The 21,388-nt window shown below is 38.7% G+C and overlaps 1 protein-coding gene across 7 annotated transcripts in view; it reads left to right on the top strand.

The window, feature by feature from the left end:
- Window positions 1-21,388, top strand: part of ZNF438 (zinc finger protein 438) — a 75,665-nt gene that overhangs the window by 15,941 nt on the left and 38,336 nt on the right. For 4 of the 7 annotated variants that reach the window (XM_075746506.1, XM_075746500.1, XM_075746504.1 and 1 more), the window contains exons 1-3: window positions 6,550-7,154; window positions 8,841-8,913; window positions 9,409-9,462. The gene's annotated coding sequence lies outside the window, so the exon portion shown is untranslated. The other 3 variants (XM_075746501.1, XM_075746507.1, XM_075746502.1) reach the window with 3 other exon arrangements.

Here is a 21,388-nt window from a genome sequence, read left to right as displayed (position 1 = left end):
TAGTTCTTTGTAGAGGCATTTTAGTCTATAGCACTAGTAAAAAATATTTTGTGATGCTAAGAGAAGTGAGTTTACTTCCTCCTGCTTGCAAGCCTGCAGGTTTCCTCTCAGTCATGCGGGTTTCCTTGGCTTCTCATTAAGAAAAACAAAAAAAGAGACAAGAACTATGTGTTCTTGGCTTGTCACAGTATTTTATTACCTTGAAGGACAGAGATCAACTTGTTGGGCATTAAATGAAAACTTTAGAACAAGCAGTTTGTTGTTTTTTTAAAAATAATTTTTATGTGGCATCACCAGTCAAGCCTTTCATGTTGCTAAAATCTATTGCTGTCTTTGAAAAATCAGTCATCCTAAGCTGGTACAAAATCAGTTCAAAGAGAGATTTTTCTTACTTTATGATTTCTTAGAAGCTTTTGAAAGTGTCACCTCAAAAGAAGGATAATAAATACTTAAAATATGTTCCTACTCTCTTCTATGAAGCAATAATAATGGATATAAATTCTGGCCTTCCACATATCACAACACAAAAGCTACGTTGAAAGAATATTAAGAGGTTGAGAAATCATATCCTGAGAAGTCAGGAAATGTCAACCAGCATTACTTTGGCTTTAGTACATTTACGCATGATGATACAGTTCTTCATTATGTATGTCTAACTTTCTTTTTTAAAACAGAACAAGATGTTCACTTTAGTGAGCAATTACCATGCATTTGCTTTGTCTTTAAGGTTGGTGGGTGATCCACCATGCAGACCTCTGTTGTTTTGGCTCCTGGGCTGACCACTAGCGGTGATGGATTCTCCTCTTCTGTGCAAATGGAGTGATACGGGTTTGACCTTTAGTCTGCAAATACATTTTATTATAAGGTGACATATGAAAATTAAGCATCTTGGATCCATTCCAGGATTGGGAATGGGATGTGCTCTTGTGTGCGAGGCTATTCTGCTTCTGGTCCCTAAATTTGATCCTTCCTCCTTCTACCTACTCCTGCAAGTCTATCTTCTCCCACTTCAGCAGATTGAAGACAATCATCCACCTCAGTTAGGGACCTCTGCCCAGCCTCAGTCTTCTTGTGCAGTTGGTTGTAAAATAAGATCAAAATCGTTATCTGAAAACCTCCATCCGGCCATCCCGTAACAGAGGAGGTACCTGAACTCTGAAGAGGTGGGGTTCATCTATTTGAGGTAGTTGTGGTAGGCTCCTCTTCAGTCAGAAGAGAAGAAACAGGAACCTACAGGGCACCATTGATCCATTCGAGACTTTGGGAGACAAATTGCTGCCCAGACTTTTCTGACATGTTGTCTTAACACCCATTCACGCTGTATTTTATGCAAAGGTGTTTCTTAGTAACATACCAACTGCTCCTCCAATTGCTGGCAGCATTTGTTTCAGATTTTCTTCTCATTTTTCTGAGACATATCTTTTTAGATCTTCTCTGTTCCTTGGATTTTTTTCCCCATATTTATTTTACTTGCTTGTTCTGCTTAGTTGATCTGGATCTTAGCTTCTTTATTATCTTAATTGGCATTTCGCCTTTTTTTTTTTTCCAAGAGCAGTGTTTCAGCATTTAAAGGTTTGACAGGTTAATGATGACAAAAAGGAATATACTTAAATCTCATTATATTTTTCAACTTCAAAGAGTTTTCCTCATATTTATTAATGTATCTTCACAATATTTAAGTCAGAATTATCACTGCTGTTTCAAAGCTAGGGGAACTGAGGTGCAGACATTAAAGCCTAACTGTCTTATATATTTAACAGGTACAAATAGCCAGCAGGAGGCCTAGTCTGTGGGAAGCAGAAGTCTGGTACTTAGAGGTTTTGCAAAGCTTGTGTTTGGAGTTGTCCGAGTTCTCCCAACTCTTTGAATTCCTGCTCTAGTGCAGTGAATTTAAATACCTTAATCATCTTTAAAACCCCACAGTATTCTCAAAGGCTGCTGTAGTACACCAAACTTAACTATCTAAACCAAAACTAACCTAAATCATTCTCTATCTGGTCTAAACCAAATTAGTACTATGCAGTAATACCTTACTGCATGTAGGTGGATTTTCTCTAAATGTGATATAAAATTCCCCTGTGTACACTAAAGTGTAAGAATAGCAGACTAATGATTAATGTTCTAAAACTTCACAGATTATGGGAGGGAGGGAAGTATTACTGTTTAAGCTGCTCTGCCCATAAAGGCTTCAGTGCAAAGCACTACAGAAGGCAGTGGTTCACCCCTTCATTACGATGTATCGGCATTTCCATTTGTGGTGATACATACGGCAAAAGCATTACTGTGCAAGCATCTCTATTGATTCAGTTCTGAAAATATACTACATTGCTAAATATGAAAAAACCTCATCTTTAAAACTATGAAGTTTTTTAGCCAGTTTATTACCTTAAATTACTAATACTCTTCTAAGTAGTGCACGTTAATACTGTGCATAAAATTCTTAATCATGTAGGTATACTCTTCAGTTTATTCTATGTGATAGTGCACTACCACTCTTATAATTTACAGATGATGGAGGACGAATGTTCTTTACATAACGTTTATTCTAAATCATTAGCAACGCAATCTTTAATACAGTATCTCTTTGTCCATTGTAGGTTGTAAAAAGAGAGAGTAATAACTTCATCAGGTATCATAGCTTTTTTCTGTTGTATTGACTGTTCATTGGTTACTAAGTTCTGTTTACTTTCAATTCTAAGCATAAAATCAATCTATTACTTTGCTTTTAAGAAAAACTCCTTCACAAAAGCCTGTAAAATAGAATTGAAATCACTGATACACTTTTCTGTAAAATATTCAAGAAACAGTACTTCAGAATATCATAACCTGGGATGTTGAGGCATTACTCCACACAAAATATTACCTTCAACAAGTTACAATGAATTATTTTTCCCTGTATTGTTTTAAATCTTGATATTCCAGATTGACATTAATTACTGGTGCTACAAAGTTTCTATAATTTATCATGAAGTGAGGTTTGAGAAAAATTAATATACTCTCTATTAGAAATAACTGATTTTTTCTGTGAATACAGAAAACAGTTTATAATGTTGTCAGATCTCTTTTCTTTTTCACCAGCAACAGATAAATTCCTCATAGTATTTTATATTTTTAAATGAAAACTAATAGCTGGTAAAGGCACAAACACATTTGCACATCAGAATGAATATTTTGTGTCTCTCCAAGTGGCATGTGATATATCAAGAACCATCGTATGCTAATTATGCCTCATTTGTGGTTCAGAAAGGCAGTACAAATACTGAATATAGTAGTGGTTTTGCTTAAGCAACAGTTAAGACTTGTATGACTTCAAAAGGAATTATTATTTAAGACCACTTGAAGGATTCACCTTCAAATTCATTGTGTTTTACAGGTTCTGTAACTGCAAACCACTTCAGCTTTTTCAGGCACAAAAAGGTGAAGAATGTTTATTTTTAAACTTTAGTTCCTGCTGAAATTGTTACTGACTTTTAAATGAAGTACTCTGAAGCACAGGAACAGTTATTTCAGATACAGAGCCTCAAAGTAGAACATGCAACTGAAGGACAGTATTGTATCATAAAAGTACCTTGGTTCTGAAATTACTTTGAGCCAGTCTGCCTGTTTTATCACCTCACATTTCATGTGCCAAGATGAAGTTACTGTATTCATAAAATTGTGTTTATGTTCAAAATAATTAATTCTAATTCACATATCTTTTTGTGAAATCTGAGTTCAAAAAGAGCCAAAAGTTTTAATTCCTTTTTATTGTTTGGCTACACTGGAAAAACAGTTTTCAGGGCTAAAGACTCAGGATATCTGCTTCCTTAGCTGCCACTTTGCAGTGAGCTGCAGAAATAGATTTTGAGAAAACTGCAATAAAATATATTTCTAATTGTTAGCATGCTCTGTAAACCTACACAGTTCAAATTTCAGCCTTAGGTACATTTAGAGAAATGTGGATATTTGGAAGGCATTCCATATTCCTTGTATCTTCTCCCACACTGACTCCTATTTTTGGTGCTTTTGGACTTAATATCACAGCAGCATCATGATTCTAAGCACATGATAGCAAAACCCATCAGAATTAAATGCTTAGCCTAACCCCATTTTCCCCCTTTCCCTTGCTGCCACTTCCCAGGAGCTGTGCCAATGCTACTTCATAGATTCTTTATTCCAGTAGTGGCTGGGGTTCCCTGTAAAACTCTTTTTCCAGCAAAGGGCTACAGAACAACAGAATGGCTGTGCTGAGAGTGGGCTTAGAGGAGATGGGGGTGTCCTGGCAGAGCACATGCGAGAGAGAAAGTTGTGAAGATGGAGACAGTCCTGCATCACAGGATGATACTGGGAAAGGAGGTGGCCCCAATGCCCATTAATCTTCGAAGTGCTGCAGGCAGAAGTCCTTTTCTAGCCTACAAGGATCAGCTTTGATGAAAAACAGATGGTTAGAAGGGAAAAAAAATAAATCCTTTTTCCCCCCGAATGTTATGTTTCCCTTCTCTTTTCTCACCTACATATTCTACACTTCCCTCCTTTCTTCTGCACCTTCTCACCTCCTTCCTGTCCAACTCATTTCTCCCTTCAGCCTTCCCTCAAATCTCGTATTATCCTGTTTCTGTCACACTTTCATTTTTCCTCTTTCAGAGAATCATAGAATCATTTAGGTTGGAAAAGACCTTTAAGATGATAGAGTCCAACCCTTAACCTAGCACTGCCAAGTCCACCACTAAACCATGTCCTTAAGCACCACATCTACATGTCTTTTAAATACTTCCAGGGATGGTGACTCAACCACTCCCCTGGGCAGCCTGTTCCAGTGCTTGATAATCCTTCCTGTGAAGAATTTTTTCCTACTATCCAATCTAAAACTCCCCTGGCACAACTTTAGGCCATTTCTGCTTGTCCTATCACTTGTTATGTGGGAGAAGAGACCGACATCCACCTGGGCGCACTGCTGGCTCACATTCAGCCGGCTGTCAACCAACACCCCCAGGTCCTTTTCCACCAGGCAGCTTTCCAACCACCCTTCCCCAAGCCTGTAGCATTGCCTGGGGTTGTTGTGACCCAAGTGCAGGACCCAGCACTGACCCTTGTTGAACCTCATACAGTTGCCTCAGCCCATCGATCCAGCCTGTCCAGATTCCTCTGTAGAGCCTTCCTGCCCTCAATCAGATCAACACTCCTGCACAACTTGGTGTCATCCGCAAACTTACTGATGGTGCACTCCATCCCCTCATCCAGATCGTTGATGAAGATACTAAACAGAACTGGCCCCGGCACGGAGCCCTGGGGAACACCACTTGTGACCAGCCACCAACTGGATGTAACTCCATTCACCACAACTTTTTGGGCCTGGCCATCTAGCCAGGTTTTTACCCAGTGAAGTGTTCACCCGTCCAAGCCATGGGCAGCCAGTTTCTCCAGGACAATGCTGTGGGAAATGGTGTCAAAGGCTTTACTAAAGTCCAGGAAATAACATCCACAGCCTTTCCCTCATCCACTAAGCGGGTGGATCATAGGAGATCAGGTCAGCCAAGCAGGACCTGCCTTTCATAAACCCATGCTGACTAGGTCTGATCACCCGGTTGTCCTGTACATGCCATGTGATGTCACTCAAGATGATTTGCTCCATAATAGCCAATTTAAATCTTGAGGTTTAAATTGGTGCAACTTGAGGCTGTTTCCTCTCATCACTTGTTACTTGGGAGAAAAGACGAACACCCACCTGGCTACAACCTCCTTTCAGGAAGAGAGCCATAAGGTCTCCCCTCAGCCTCCTTTTCTCCAGGCTAAACAACCCCAGTTCCTTCATAGGTCTTGCTCTCTAGACCCTTCGCGAGCTTCATTACCCTTCTCTGGACATGCTCCAGCACCTCAATGTCTTTCTTGTAGTGAGGGGCTCAAAACTGAACACAGTACTCGAGGTGCGGCCTCACCTGTGCCAAGTACAGGGGGATGATCATTTCCGTAGTCCTGCTGGCCACACCATTTCTGATACAAGCCAGGATGCTGTTGGTCTTCTTGGCCACCTGGGCAGGCTGCTGGCTCACGTTAATCCAGCTGTGCTCCCCTGTGACCCTGCAGGTCCCTCATACTCTCCCAAAACAACAACTGTACTTCCCAGAGACTCCTGCTTCCAACCTGCCTCTCTGAAATGCCCAATCCCACCGGCCCTAACCTACATGATGACAGTCTGTTTTGGGGCTGGCTGGGAGCCTGGCTGCCCCCACACCAACAGGGGGAAGGTGAAGTGAAGGCCGCACTTCAAACACAGTGGTACCTGTGGAGTCAGTCATGTAACCCTGTACCCCAGGGGCATCGGGGCCGAGGCCCCGGCTGTGGCCCGCGGTCCCACCTCCCTTCACCATCCCCTCAGCAGCGGCCACCGCTTTCCCGCCAACACCCCTCGCCCGGCGGTGGCAGTGCGCCTGCGCCACCGGCGGGCGGTGACGGGGCAGGCCGCCCACACGCACACGGCCTTCCCGCCGGGTGTGACGCCACACCACGCCGTCGCCGTGACGTCGCGGCGGCGTGACGCAGGCACGCAGAGGGCGCGCTTGTAAGTTCCCTTCCCCCCATGGCAGTGGGGGCCGCGGCCCGGGGTGGGTCGGTAGGCAGTGCTGGGAACGACGCGGGGCGCGGCTGCACCCGTTTCCTTCCCCCCGGGCCGAGGAGCCGGGTGGCGGCGCGGGGTGGTGCTGGGGAGGCCGCCCCACTGGCAGCCGGGAAGTAGGAGGCGGGGGGGGGGGGCAGCAGTTCCCGGTGGCAGCGCCTGGCGGAGGTGGGCGCCTTCTCCGGGCCGGCCCCCGGCGAGCCCGAGGGGTCCTTCGCTGGGCCTTGTCACTGGGCCTCCGCGCCTCTGGGGCCCTTGACTCTCTCGGTCACGGGAAGGAGGGTCCCGAGTCCGCAGTTCAGCCGTGCCTCCGGCCGGCGGAGGAAGGACTCGCCCCCAGCAGCGGGGCCGCCGGGGTGTGTGCGGAGCCCGCTCGCCTCCCACCGCCGGAGCCCGAGAGCGGCGGAGCGCGGCCTGCGGGGCGTCTGCAGGCTGGGCCGGGGGGGCGGCCGCGGCGGCTGCCCGGCGCTGGGTGAGCGCAGTGCTAGCGCAGCCGGCTGAGACTCCTGCTTTAGGTGGTGTCTACTCCCTGCGAGCACAGAAGAAGGGAGAGGCTGTGACTGTAATTATCAGATGTGATGTTATAATAAAGACTGCAGAAAGGCTATATATAACGGGTGTCTACAAGTCACGAAAGTTACTTCTGCGGTTCACTTAGACTTTTTTTTTTGTACACGTGGCCATAAAATGTTACGTATATGAGGGGGGGCAGTAGGTGCCCGCAGGTTTGGTGACGCTGGGATGTGGAAGCATTTGGCTTGCGTGAAATCCCCCTGCCAGCACGAGCCAGAGCTGCGCACAGAGCTCTTGGGTCTTCGACCTGAGCGTTGTTTCGTAAACCTTGCTGCTGCTTCCATAAAAGTACAAATACTACGTGCAGTGTTCTTGGGCTCCTTAGGTTTTTGGAAGGAACCCGAGAACCAAAGGATTTTCATTTGTTCTGTGGCTGCAGAAGTGAATGCAATAAATGGGTGGCGTGTTTGTGCATAACTGGTGCTGAGGCCTGCCGGCTTATGAATCTGCCAGAACTTTTTATTTTGATAATAATGAAATAAAGAATATAGTCCAAGTTCTAAGCGATCTGATGTGGCTGGCATTGGCAAAATAAGGAGGGAAGTGCTTGAAGTGTAAGAGGCTTTTGAAAGGACTGCAGTAATGTCTGCAGTGTGGTGGATTTGAAACAACGTGAGAGATTGTCTTGTTTAAATTTATTTTGTCAAAAAGTCATGCTTTATTAAAAGACTTTACCTAGTTCTATGCCAGAATTAAAATTGATGTGATACATTGTACCTTTCATTGGCAGTCTTTTGCTCTTTAATTCATACTGCTTTGTGCTCAGTTCCTTTCTTTTTCTCCATGTTAACTATATCTCACTGAAGATTTTTAATGTGTGTGTGTTGAGGTCTCAGTCAACAGTCTAGCTCTTAAATGCTGTGTAGTTTAACTGGCTTAGTTTAAAAATTACAGTCTTGAAGTTTTTTTGTACTGATTTATTTGAACCTGTAATACACTATTAAAAATGGTCTTTCATATTATTGTTCCACAATAAAAAAGGAAGAGGAGGATAACGTAAGGTAAATGCACAGCTCCCTTGGATCACAGTAGTTTTTGTGTGCAGTTCTTTGTTTTCTTACATGACCGTTCAGCAACTGAAATACTGAGCTGCTGCTTTTTTCTTTTTTAATTCCTAACCTTATTGTAACTACTTATTTTTAATAGTAGTTTATTTTTTTAAAAGTTCTTTTTATACGAAGCAAAATATATGTTTCAGGGATGAGTACCTATTTTTTTCTGCTTTGGTACCTAGAAGAATTGGACTTTCTCAAACTTAAAGTTTGTCAAAAATCAGAAAGGAAAAGGAAGGAAAAAAGCCTATGACACTTATGGTGTATGTTTACAATATTTTCATGATGATCTGATATAATGTTCTTAGTGTTTAATTAAAAATATTCATGGGTAATGATAACGAGGATCAGAAGAAAACTAGCACTATGTTATAGTTCAAATGGTTTTACCTTTTGGGCAGGCCGTTAAAGTAATAGACTTTGGGGGAACTAACATTTTGTAATTAAAATGTTTTTCAAAGCATTCATGAAGGAAATACTAGTTTTCTGTGTATCCTCTACATCTCATTTGTGAGAATATCAGAACTAGTAGCGATAATGACAACATATGATGACGTGTTTCTGACTTTCGCACATGAAACTTCAGATATATGTAGTGATTGTCATATGTTTTTGATGTACAGGTTCAATGATTAGGCTGCATTAGCCGGAGTGTTCATCTGTGACGCGGTGTTTCGAGGATTTTTATGTGGAGAGGTAATATGCTATTTATGGAAGTGGTTTGATGATTTAAATACCTGTATGAAACTAGTGATGGTTTCATGTATTTATTTGCACCTAATGTGGTAGATGATGTCAGGTCAAAGTGAAATGGTCAAATGGTGAAAGTACAACTTTGATCTGAAGTTGGCTGAAAATATTACTGCAGTTACAATTATAGAAACTTACTGAGCTTTGAATGTACGTGGTCAAATCAGTAATGTGTGAACTTTATCAGTTATTTTAGCAATATTTATTAAAATAGTTATGATTGCAATTTCTAATTGGAGGTACTATTAATGTATAGTAAGCCTCAGAGGATATGCCATTGTATTTGATCTGTTGAGAGCAAATGTTTTAGTAGAATTCTTGTTTATTTACCACTTTCTAAAAGGTATGCCTCTGGTTTTTATTTAATATGATTTTCTGTCCTTTGCTAAATACATTTCCTGAGATATTTGGACTTTCTGGTTTTTGTTTTCCTTGAAACAGGAATTGAGATGGATGAAAAATTTTATTTGCCATAGCAGCAGCAGGATGTATAAGGTGGGTATTTTGAAAGAATATGGTTAATATCCTTGAAGAATGTTTTAATTTCTGATTCTATGTCTGCCTGAATGCAAAGAAATGACATATGGTAAGCTAGGGTTCTTTGCAGCGGTAGATGTAGGTAGTTTACCTGCTTTCGATTGTGGTAAGCTGCCACATGTCTAGCACAGGTTACATGAGTAGATGCACACAGCCTTAGGTAGCTGATGCATTTTCATTTTGCATCCTTTAATAGAAATTTTTCAATGTGTCCTTTCCCTAGGCTTTATGTGCTTTTTCTTTTGTAAAACTGAACTGAGAAAATACCACAGAGTTTTTTTGAATCTTCTTTTCAGTATTCTGGTTAAATGTGATTAAAGAAGAAAAAGATTCAGTCGCCATCTGTGTGCTTTCCTTCTTACATAGACAGTTTTTGTTTCTATGTTTGAGTTGCTGTTTGTTGTTTTGTGTTTTTAAAATTTTTTAACATCATTGAGGGTGTACTCCAATGGGAGTGTACTCCAATGAAACTAATTGTTTTCAGAATTTCCATAAAAGATATTTGTGGTTCAGCAGCCATAAAAGATGTTTTAATGCTCATCCTCATCTGAAGTCAAGTTATGATTTTATCCTTATTTGCTTAGAGTTATAGTTGTCTTATGGAGATCCAGAACATGTTTTTACTTTAAAAGATTTTTTTAAACAAAATTTAAAACATGAACATATATTTTTACAAGACTAACATTGGCAAATAACAGAACACCAATGCTTGAATAATAGTTGAGGACTTTGTCGTGAAGTGTATTTGCATGTTGTTGTTAACAAAGTTGAATGAAATGCAAACTTCTTCACAACGTAACAGTTAAAAATAATATATATGGTGTAGAACTTCAATGATTTATTTTTTTTAGTTATGGTAATGTTTTGATTCCATGCTTTCTCTTGCTGACGTAACAAACAGGTTCTTACCATCAGCTTAAAATGGCATTTGGAGAATGCTGTCATCTTTGTATTATATTTGCTCTGTACTACTACTGGTTTTGCCACGCCTCATGAAAACACACAGAACAGCTGGGTACAAACCATCCTGTTCTTCATGTGATATTTTTTAATTAAGTGTGTCTTTCACTTCTTATAGTACTATATTTGCAGGTATTGGTTTGTTCTTAAAAGCTGATTAAACCTAGTGTAAGTAGTATTCAAGCATTATTTTTTAAAGGACTGATTCCATGGGTATTTATAGCATAATTAAATGTTGTAGGAAATGTTATCATGGTTGGTGAAGTAATACATCTTAATCTGCTAATTCTTCCTAATTAATATAAAAAATGTAATCAAAGTGCCGTAAACGTGGCAGTGGTAGAACTGTACTGTGTGTTAAACAAGGGTACGAAAGTGTATAAATTAAGGAGAGACTGTCTTTTGTTTGTCACTTCAGTCTTTTACCATTTTAGGAAAGAACTATTTCCTCACCTTAACTGTGAACTGTTCTTTGTATTGTTGTCTCTTTCTTGCATCTTTTTGAAGGGCATACTGAAAGCCTTGCCTGAAGGGAGGATAGCTGGTGTCCTGATACCAGAATGAGCTTAGTATTAAGCTGTAAGTGTGCTTTCAACTATTGCACAAATGGAGAGGAAAGAATATAAGTAGCTTGAAGCATCTTTCAGACTTGTAATGCATTGTGGTCACTTTATTTGTGGTTAAGCTTTTTTAATTTTCTTTTTTAAAAAGCTTTAATTTTTTTCAGAATTATGAGTTGTTTTCTTCATGGGATCACATAAAGAGTAAAATTATGCAGTATTGAGTAATGAACATATGTATTTTTTAAAGTGGGTCATTTAGAGGCTGCTATAGGATATTAATTTCTGTGCATATGTCCTCTAACTTCATTCCGTGGCTTAGCCATTTATTGTTTTTCAGCTGGACTATCCCAGCCCTGCTGAAATGCCTCTGTCACAGTAAGTCACCGGGGAGGCAGGGAGCTAGGAGTAGTCTTGTGGCTTGCTTGTGTATTTGCCAGGAGAAGCAGGTGCAAAAGAGATGGAAAAGCAGCTCAGAAAATTTGTTTGATAGGTATAGGAGTTGTGGGGGAAAGATCCCCCTCCTGGCAGACTTACTAGGACCTGTCACTGAAATTTGTTTGGGATATTAAGTGTCTTCTAAGTTCTAGTTTCATGGGGAATTTTTGCTGTTTGAGTTTGGCTGGCAGATCAGTCAGAGCAACATTTCCATACTCAGTCTTCCATATGAAGCCCTATGTTATCAGTAACTGAAGGTTGAAATGTCTGTAGGAAGTATTTAATGGTTTTACCTGACCCAAAAGCAGAAACCAAACCAAACAAACCCTTAAAGGTGTGTTCATCGTACTTTTTTCATTCATCTGTTGTAAGGGATAATTGCAAGGGACTCTTTCTTCTCTTCTAAGGACATTTCCCTAGGGACAAGGCTCTGAAAATGATGCATGGTGACAAATTACAGCTTAGACTGATGTAATTTCTGTTGTACCCATGCTTCTTTGCCACTTCACTTTTTTAATATATATGTTTGTGGTTCTTTTGGATGAACCATAGAAAATAGGGATGTTCCTGTTAGTGAGCTGTGTAGTTTTGAGCACACTTCAGTCTTCTGCCATCTGTCATTGATTTTAAGTAGTAACGGTACAAAACTTAATTTTGATAGTTTTTTTGGCTGTCCTTGACTGGTTGGCCTCCCTAAGTGAGGTTACAGTCTGCCAATTTTCAGTGAGTGCCTGTAATATCAGATTTATATCAGGCTGCTGTTTCAATGAAGTAGTACTACATACACCAAGACATGAGCTTCTGACAGTTCTTGGTCTTGCTCAGCTCAGTCAAAACAGAACAGGTGGTGAAGAAATAAGGTAGATCCATGGGTTTAGGAAGCAAGGCAGTAAAGTTTAAATATTGGCATTCAGTCCAACATCAGTCACTGCTAATGATATGCACTGTCATAAAGGTAAAAATATGTGAACCCCCAAAATATTGTTAGGGAGTCAAAAAAGATCAGTCTATAAAAACCTGCATAGTTCTGTTGTGTATATGTGTGCTCTGTGTATCAAGCACTTTCAAGTTACCAGTCTACTAGTAAAATGTCCTAAATGAATAATGTGGATGTTCAGTGGATTTTATTGCTTTTGTCATCAACATATTTTGAGGCTTTACTGAAGAAGGAAAACGAATTGGTATTGGATTTAGAAAGAAGGGACTGTTCTGTATTACAGGACTGAAACTGAGACCACCCAAATGCCTTCAGCTGGTTTTTGTTATTTTCACAAATAGTTTGTTCTTTTAGTGGGGCATTCAAGAATGGAGAGTTGTGTTGAGCACTCTATTACGTTTTTCCCTAAATGGCAAAATGAAACAAACTTTACAATACTGTTTGTGATACAGAAAAAAAAGCTTAGGTTTTTGATTCTCTTGGCTCTTTTCGCTTCCAGAGAAAAATAATCATAGGCAGATGTGATTTCGGATCTTCAAATGCACCTTTTTCTTGGAAATTTTTGTCTAGTTTTGGCTGAATATGTACCCCTTAAGAGTCAATATAGTATCTAACATATTTTATGATGTTTTAGTAAGTTAATTCAGGGATGTTACATGTTTTCCATAGTTCTTGCAGGGTGAGTGGGATGTAGAATGTTCTTGTCTTCCATTTATACAAGTGTTACATATACATATAATACAGATCTGCTGTATTACATTATAGACTTACTCTTACCCTGAAGCGTACTTGGTGCCTTACTGAAGGCCTAAAGGTGAAAAGTCCACATACCTGCAGTTTAAGGAAGTTACCTTTGTTTAGTTTGTGTTTATGTTCTCTTGTAAACCAGTGATTTTCATTCTGGGAAGATATCCTGATGGGCATATGATAAAGATTTGTGGACTGCAGTGGGTGAGATGGGGAAGAAATTATGCCGAAGGACAAAAATGAAAAGACTATCTGGGCTGAAATGATAAGTCTTCACATGTTCATAGTGTCACGTATTCAAAGTAGGAGACTCTGTTAAGAATCTTGTTTCTGAGAGCTCTGTTAACTTCTGATGTCTGTGTTTGCACTTGCAATCAGAGTGAGTAAAGTGTGGTGGAAAATAGAATGGGGAATAAAATGCTATGGTAAAAATCAGTATCTTACTGTCATATAGCATGCCATCACAGCGTATGTGGTGCTGGATGCCTCCTCTAAAAAGGAAGGTGTAGAGGAGAAGAGGTTCAGAGAAAAGGCTAAAAGAGTGAACTATGAGGATGGAAATTTGGTTGTATGAAGAGAATTTTTTTTAAAAAAGGATTGTTTAGCCTTTGGAAGGCAATGAATATGATGAAGTATAGCACAAGTACACAGAATGATGAATGGTTTGAGAAAAGTAATTCAAAAGCTTTTGTTCTGTTGGTTCATGTTATAAGAGTAAGGGGACATTCTGTGAAATTAAGGTGGTAAACTGAGAAAGAAAACTTGAGAAAAGATGTTTTTCTTAAGAAATGGATGAGACAGTGATCTCTGCAGTCTAGGGATAATTGTAATAGAAATTGAATAATTTAGAGTGCAAGAATATTTATACGGACTCAGGTTACCTTTTTTCGGAAAGAATATAACCCCTCAGCATTTTGTCATTTGTAAGATTAGAAAAAAATCATAATGGTAAAAATAAAGCTCATCTAAAAACTATGCATTGATGGTGGGAGTAAAGGAATTAAATTTGTCCCTAGTTTGTTTACAGGAGAAATGGTTATACAATCTCACTAATCTGTTTGCTCTCTATCCCTGTGTTAGGTTCTATCTAGGTGAAATACCCACTAGGTACTATGTCTAGTTCTGTTGGTAGTATCCATGGATTTACTTTGTTTTTCTTTTAAGTGGGGGCATTGAGGAAGAAGTTTTGGGGAGTAACATCGGGGTCCTCATCAACTTGGAGAGAAATTATGTAGGGCAGTTGTTTTTGTGACTCGCCACTCATCAGGCACTGTTCTGTTCAGCTTTGATTTTTGTGTTGCCTGGGCTCATGCATGAAGTAGGTGTTCCTGCAGTAGTTTAATCCAAGTCAGTACACAAGTTTGTTCTGTACCTAGAGTGATGGAATATTTAGGGAGGGTGAGATGAGCTAACGCTGGACTTCTGTGTCATCCAGCCAACTTCCAGCAAGTATGTAAAAAGTCATAAAAAATAGCAGTGGGGGTGTCTTAATTAAATGAGCATGCTTGTCGCTCTGCCAGTCTTTTCTCTTGGCATGGCTCAAGTTCTAGAAACTATGTTTGCTTTCGGTCTCTATCAAACTCAAATACAAAACTCTGTGATAAAAGCATCAAAAGCAGTGTTCGGCAGGAAAAGACTATAGAATCAGCTTTAGCTCATTCCCACTGAAATGTCCTTTTCACTCCATTTAATGGAGACTGCAGTTTTTACTTTTGGTGTGTTTAGCAACAGATTGACTTAAATTTGTTGTATTTGGCTCTAGAGCAGCAAAGAGCAGATGTCAGGGAGGTGCCGTGACAGGAATAAAAAGATTCAGAAGGCTTGTGGGAATTTGGGGGGTGAGAGGGAAATCTTCCTCCTATTTTTTTCCCTGCTAGAATCCATATTATAACATTTCGAGTTGGCATTCAGTTCAAAACTTAGTGTGCTGCAAGGGCTGGTGCGTTGACGCAGGCATTCTTTCCCACAGCTCAAATTGTAGAAACAGAGTTTATTTATAAAATAAAATATGCCTGTGAAATTATAATTGATACCTTAATTGTGGAGAACTCGCCTGAAAGATGGTAGCTTAGTAATCTGCAGGACGTTTTCCTGGCTTGGAATAGCCACGCTTTATACTGAAACATTTTCTCTGTATGAGTCTTAAAAATGGAATTCCCCTGTCAAGGTAGAAAAACTTGAGTAACTGAGAGGTACTCTGTCAGGGATGATAAGCCTAAAATAATGGTTAACTTTTAAATATTATTTGAAGTTGGAACATCTAAAGAGTAAACTTTGCTATTTGGGGATTGTCTCTATTTCAGAAATACACATTCAAAAGCCACCAGTATGTGTTGCCAGTCTTTGCCTAAGCAGGTGGGTGCCAGATGTATGTGGGATCCTGAAAATGTTTCTTGTTTTGGTTTATTTCTTTTCACTTTTGTAATGAGTAGAATGCTTCAAAAGTTAGTGGCTGCTTTTTTATTTGTTAAGGCCAGAAGTATTTTATCTTTGCCTTGATTAAGGGTCCATTTCTGAAAACACCTCGTGTAATTTGTTAGTTAGAATGATTACTTCTTTGCTTATCTTTCTCACATCTTTTTTTTTTTCACTCATCATCTACCTGTACTTCAAGAGTATATATTGCCACACTGTATTTCATAGATTATAAAAACATAAATGTGATGTAATTTGAAGTAATTTTGACTGCAGTTTGCTGTATGTGAAAGTTCTGCCAATTCTCTGTTGTCTAATGTATATAATGATGTATTTAATACTTTGTGGAGCCTGAGGAATTTTTTTTTCCTGTGATGGAAAGTGTTACTTATGCAATAATCTGAAGGGGAGAATAGTAATAAATCTGATTTTCCTTGAGATGATGCTCCTTAATCTTGAGTTAACGTTGTAGAAATTCACATTGCCTCCTGCTTTGGGTCTTCATATTCTAGTGGTGATTGTAGTAGCTCTTATCATTTTCTGGAGAGATGGGATTTGAAGTAGAAGGAATGTTTTTTTTTATTCTGTACTCAATAAGAATATAATGAAAAAATGTGACTTTTTTTTAAAATGCAGTTAGTATAGTGGGGTGAGTTGTCAAAAGCATCGCATGTGTAAGATATGTAATGTACACGCTCTGTTCTCCTCAGGCCTTACAAAGTCATAGTAGAAGGATGCTGTTCAAATTTGAGAACTGATCTTCCCATATTTTTTGCTGAGGAACAATGTGGATGCACTGCTAAAAGCAAAGAGGACAAACTAGCTTGTCCCTTAGTTGTAGCATGTTGAGTTTCTTGGTTAGCTAGCTAATTTCAGCAGCTCAAAAGTGACAGGCCTGGAAATAATTGTGGTCAGAGCTGCTCCAAGAGGATTGAGTGATGCCTTTTTGATTTCTTAAATATAAAGGAAGCTAAGTTTGATCAACAGCTGCTGTGAGGGTTATTCAGACAGTAAGTGCAACCCAGTGCAGGATTTTGCACTTCTGACCAGTTTCAGGCATGTTCTTTTGCTGAGGTGAGATGCTGATGCTGTAGCCGAGTTTGGTGTGTTTGATTAGCATCATTTATGTCTTTCCTGTACTTAATTTCTTCTAGGTATTTTTCACCTGGCTGCCAAATTCCTTTGTTTACTGCAGTGTCTGGAAGACTTTGTGACCACATTAAAAATGTTAGAAAAAATGATAAATTATGGATTCTTTATGGATTCTGTATTTAAAGCCTTTATTCTAGATCACTTAATCATAAGTATTTGTTAGGTTCCTTTTACATGGTAAGATTTCACTTTAAAAGCAGCGTGAAACTGTAGATGCCATTTAGGCCAGATCAAGATCTGCAAGGATCATACCTGTTTTGGTTTTGTTTTTCATGATTTCTTGCAAGTATTAAACCTACGTTTATGTACTAGCATGCTGTGAAGTTAGGTGTGTATTACAGAGAGAGCTGGTTTGAGATATTATTAAGGTGTAATTGATCTAATTTACTGTAAAAGTTTTGAAACCTTTTTGAAGGTATTATTTAATCTAAAAAATCTTCAAACATGGTATATAATATTGATGTTCATTGGAAAGTTTTGTTTTTTTTTTAATTTGAGACAAAAAATTATTTTCATGTGCAAGATTAAAGTAGAGCAAACTCTCTTATTTTTCTTTTTTTATTTTAAAATCAAACTGCAGTTATGGAAATGCAAATGTCTTTGAAAGATTTACCTGATCAACTTTTGAGAAGCAGAAGAATTCCTTAGACTAAGAATACTGCTATCTAAGTTGATGGAAACTCCTGACTACAGAATTGGTTTGTTCTGCATATGGCTCTTCCTGTTTCAGGAAGGTGTTTGTTTTGGAAAAAAGCAAAAAAATCCAGAACTATAAAATGTTGATTATAGAATTTGTGGAGTAATGGGCTTTAATTTGACCATCAAAAATGCAAGCCAAGGAAACAGAGTAAGGTCTTGATGGTGATACCTGGTAATTTGCAAAGCATCTTCCCCCCTAGAAAACGTAAGTAAAAAAAGAGTCATCATTTGACTAGTGATCTGTACCTACATACTATTGGAATTGCCCTCTCTTATTGGGGAAATAGGACAGGCTGAGTATTCCAGGTCTCATTTCACCCTGGGAGATTTCGGTGGTGGGAGAAATAATCATCTGGGGCAGTATAAGCCTTTTTTTGTCTAAGTGGAATTATGTTTTAAAGTATGTGCTGTTGAATAATGGAAACAGTTTACTTCAATTGTGACTTTATAACATTTCATACATGAAAAAATAGAAAGACCATTTCCAAAATATTTATTCATAATTAAAAGTTAATAGATAAATTTCAAAAATGTGTATAGGTCAGTACTGGTTGGCACAGAATAACCATGCATGCTTTCTTGGAGCATATTTACAAAGAAGAGTTTCAGGTTTTCTTTAGCAGCCTCTCTCTCTCCAAGACTCATCTGTGAATGGTGTAATCATCTGATAAATCAGTTTTTGGCAATTATATTTAGAAAGTTGCTTTATATTGGCAAGGAAAAAATGTTTAGCATATATACTTGCAGTTAGGAAGAGACTGGGTGGAAATATTAACACATGTTAAGTTGACTGACTGTAGATGGCCCCAAAAGAGGAAGTTTTAAATTTCTGTTGAAATCTAGTTGCGTTACAAATAATTGTATTTGAAGCTTAATAATTTTCAAAACTAGTATCTTTGGAATTCACTTTTTCATTATAAAGTGGGTTCATAGACCCAGAATATGACATTCTTTACTTTCAAGTTTTTAAAGTTAATTGTAATAAGATGAATGCTAGTACCTGTCCATTAAAAAAAAATACTAGTAGTGGTACATTACTAATTTTCAGATATAAATTCTAAAGAGGTTCTGTAAAGAGCAGATGTGGTCAAGTGGAAAGTTTTGTTGATTTGCAAAGGAATCTTGCATTAGTGGTGCACACTATTGTGAGCCACAGTGCTGCTTCAGGGTCCAGCAAATGAATCAGTTACAGATTTATGTATTGAAAGGAATGCTCAGGTTCTGACGTGTTGCTTACACTTGGGAGGAAACACTTGCCAGTGCTGTTGCCATCAATTCATTTGCATGGTAAGAGTACTTGTAGTTGGCTTGTGGCTTCTAACAGACTTCAGACCAGTCAGTTAACCTTGCTGAACTGCTGAAAGAAATTTTTGTGCACATTGGAGCTGTCATAGCTCACTGAAAAAGCAATAGCAGTATCACTGGAAGTATTATTACTTTACATGTACAAGTCTTTTGAAGACAGAATCTCTTGCAACAATACGGAAATATTTTTCTGACCCTTCCACAGTGTTTGAGCGCTGTGGATAGATTTGCGTCAAGTTTATCGCTATTGAAAATTTAGTGGCTCATCTGCTACTGTAGTTTTTTTGGATGACATCTTGTATGGATATTGTACTGCTGAATATTTAGTCTGCTGTGGAGACAGACAAATGTAGCAGAAGTGAATTTAATCTCACAAGAGCATGTATTGACTGGGAGAGTTAGTTCAGTTTGTTTTTGCAAATCACCAGCCCTTAGAAGTCGTATTAAGTTTAGTGCAGGAGAAAATGGAATTTTCCCTTTGTCTCCAGAATGAGGTCATGGTGCTTGTCTCTTTTTAGCCTCCATCTCAGTAAAAGAATAGAAAATATAATTGTTTCGTATTTCAGTTTTATCTCCTGAGGAATGGGAGTTACAGTTACTTGTGCAGGCCATAATGTGTCAGCAATGATTTTTTGGGCTTCTTAATTGTTACTTCTTTACTGCGCCATATCTGCCCTGTTTGCATGCCCATGCTTGAAATTCTCATGTGCTGCTTTTTTATTTTATTTTGGGTTTTTTCCTCAATTTTATTTATTTAGTGATTCCACTGAGCAGGTAGCTGAGTGGACTTAAGTCATGCAGGAGTTGGTTGTGCAGGAGGCATTAGTGATGGCAAAGGCCCGCCTAGGATGTGAAGGCAAGGAAAAGGAAACAAAATAGAGTACAGCAGAACAGATGAGAAAAGGAAGACTTTGGTAGTAAGGGAAGGTAGAGAGGAAGACATGAGTGGCAAGTGGAAGAAGAGAAGCTAAATTGCTGGTATGGAGATGCACTGCAAATGCAATGTGTGATGACACTTTTCTGATTTGTAATTTTAAGAACAACTAAAGCAGTGTGTTTTTTAAATAAGTAAGAAAATGTATTGAATTTTTTAATCATAAAAGTATCTTTCTATCTCATTTTTGGGTAGATCAGATATACACTAATACTCATTTTAGGGGACCTTATTTTTTTCTTTACTGTAATGAGAATATATTCATCACAGTTTTAATCAACAAAAAGAAAAGAAAAACAGTAGTGTTTGGTTCCTTTATTGCTCATCTCTTGTCTGATCAGGGTTATGTGCTAATACTTGGCAGCATTATCTGTTGGTATATATAAAGGAATACAGTTTTCCTTAGTGGGGAGCTTAAAAAAAGTCTCTTCCTTCATTAACATGGTTCACAGGTCTGCATGAAGAGCAGGCATATATGAACACTGCTTGCTTTCCAAAATGGCATTTGAAGGCTTTGTAGCTAGATTGAACTACAGTCAGATTACTCAAATTCCCTCATGTCCCTGGAGAATAGAAATTGCTTTACCAACAAATACATAGGGTAGCTTGAGGCCGTACTGTTCAGCTATGGGGTTTATTTCAGAATTTGGGGGATTCATTTTTATAGAATAGATAACTGAGAGAGTTAGCATTCTTGCTTGGATAATGTACTATTTATTTTGGAAGGAAGTTTCCCATGACTAAATAAGAACAAGATGTTTGACCACCTTCTAGGGAGGAGACTGTTTGGTCAGCATAAAATTAAAAGAAAAAATTCAGAAGAGACAACTGACCATTCCTACGTGGTGTTTGAAATGTTTTCCGGTTTCTTCTGGGCTTTAATTATGCTGCATATACATGGCAAGAAGAAAGATCAGAGGTTTTGTTCTTTTCTTGGAAGTATAGCTTTATCACATCGTTGGGAATTTATAGCCTAGTAATATATAGTGTTTTTTCCATTCCTGCATTTTGCAATTGGTTTGTACAGCCTCATAGTTTGGCAGCAGAGAGCTCACTTTTTCATGATTTTTTTGGCATGAAAGGGTTACTGTTCACATTTCCTGTGTAATTCCTTCTGATCTTGCTGGGCTGTAATTACTTTCTTGATGTTAAACATTCCCAGGCTCCTATAACCTTCTAGCCTGCTTGCACTGGCCAAGTTTGTCCCAGGTGATCATGTGGGCGAACCTCCTGTTTTTAAGGATAAAAATCTCTCCTTCCTGTGTAAGATAGGCTACATACTCCTTCCTTTGCTGTGCAGTCCCAAGAGAAATCTTTTAAAAAATAATAATAAGGTAACACATCACTCTTTGAGTCAGATTTAGCAGCCAAATGGATGACAAATCAAGTGTGTGGGTTTAGAATTTGCTGAATCTTGGTTGAATGACTGCAAGTTCACATTAAATTTTTTTTTTTCTTTATACATTTGGAAAATAGGTTATGGTATAAAAAAGACAGATTTTGACTGTAGCTTCTTACTTTTGACCATATAATTGGCAAATCATTTTAAGCTTGCTTGAATGTAGAACTACTTAGTTGAACCTTCAGGATTTTTTTTTTTTAATTCTTTGAAGTAGCTGTATATCTTAGAAAAAAGACAGGGGACATTACTCAATTCTGTCTTTCCCACATAGTTCAATTATCCTGTGTTTTTCCTGCTTTTGAATTTGTAGTATATAAGCAGTAAACACAAGGTAT

Source organism: Balearica regulorum, chromosome 2 (genome assembly GCF_011004875.1).
Source record: "Balearica regulorum gibbericeps isolate bBalReg1 chromosome 2, bBalReg1.pri, whole genome shotgun sequence".
NCBI lineage: Eukaryota > Metazoa > Chordata > Aves > Gruiformes > Gruidae > Balearica > Balearica regulorum.
This window is presented reverse-complemented; position numbering and strand designations above follow the sequence as displayed.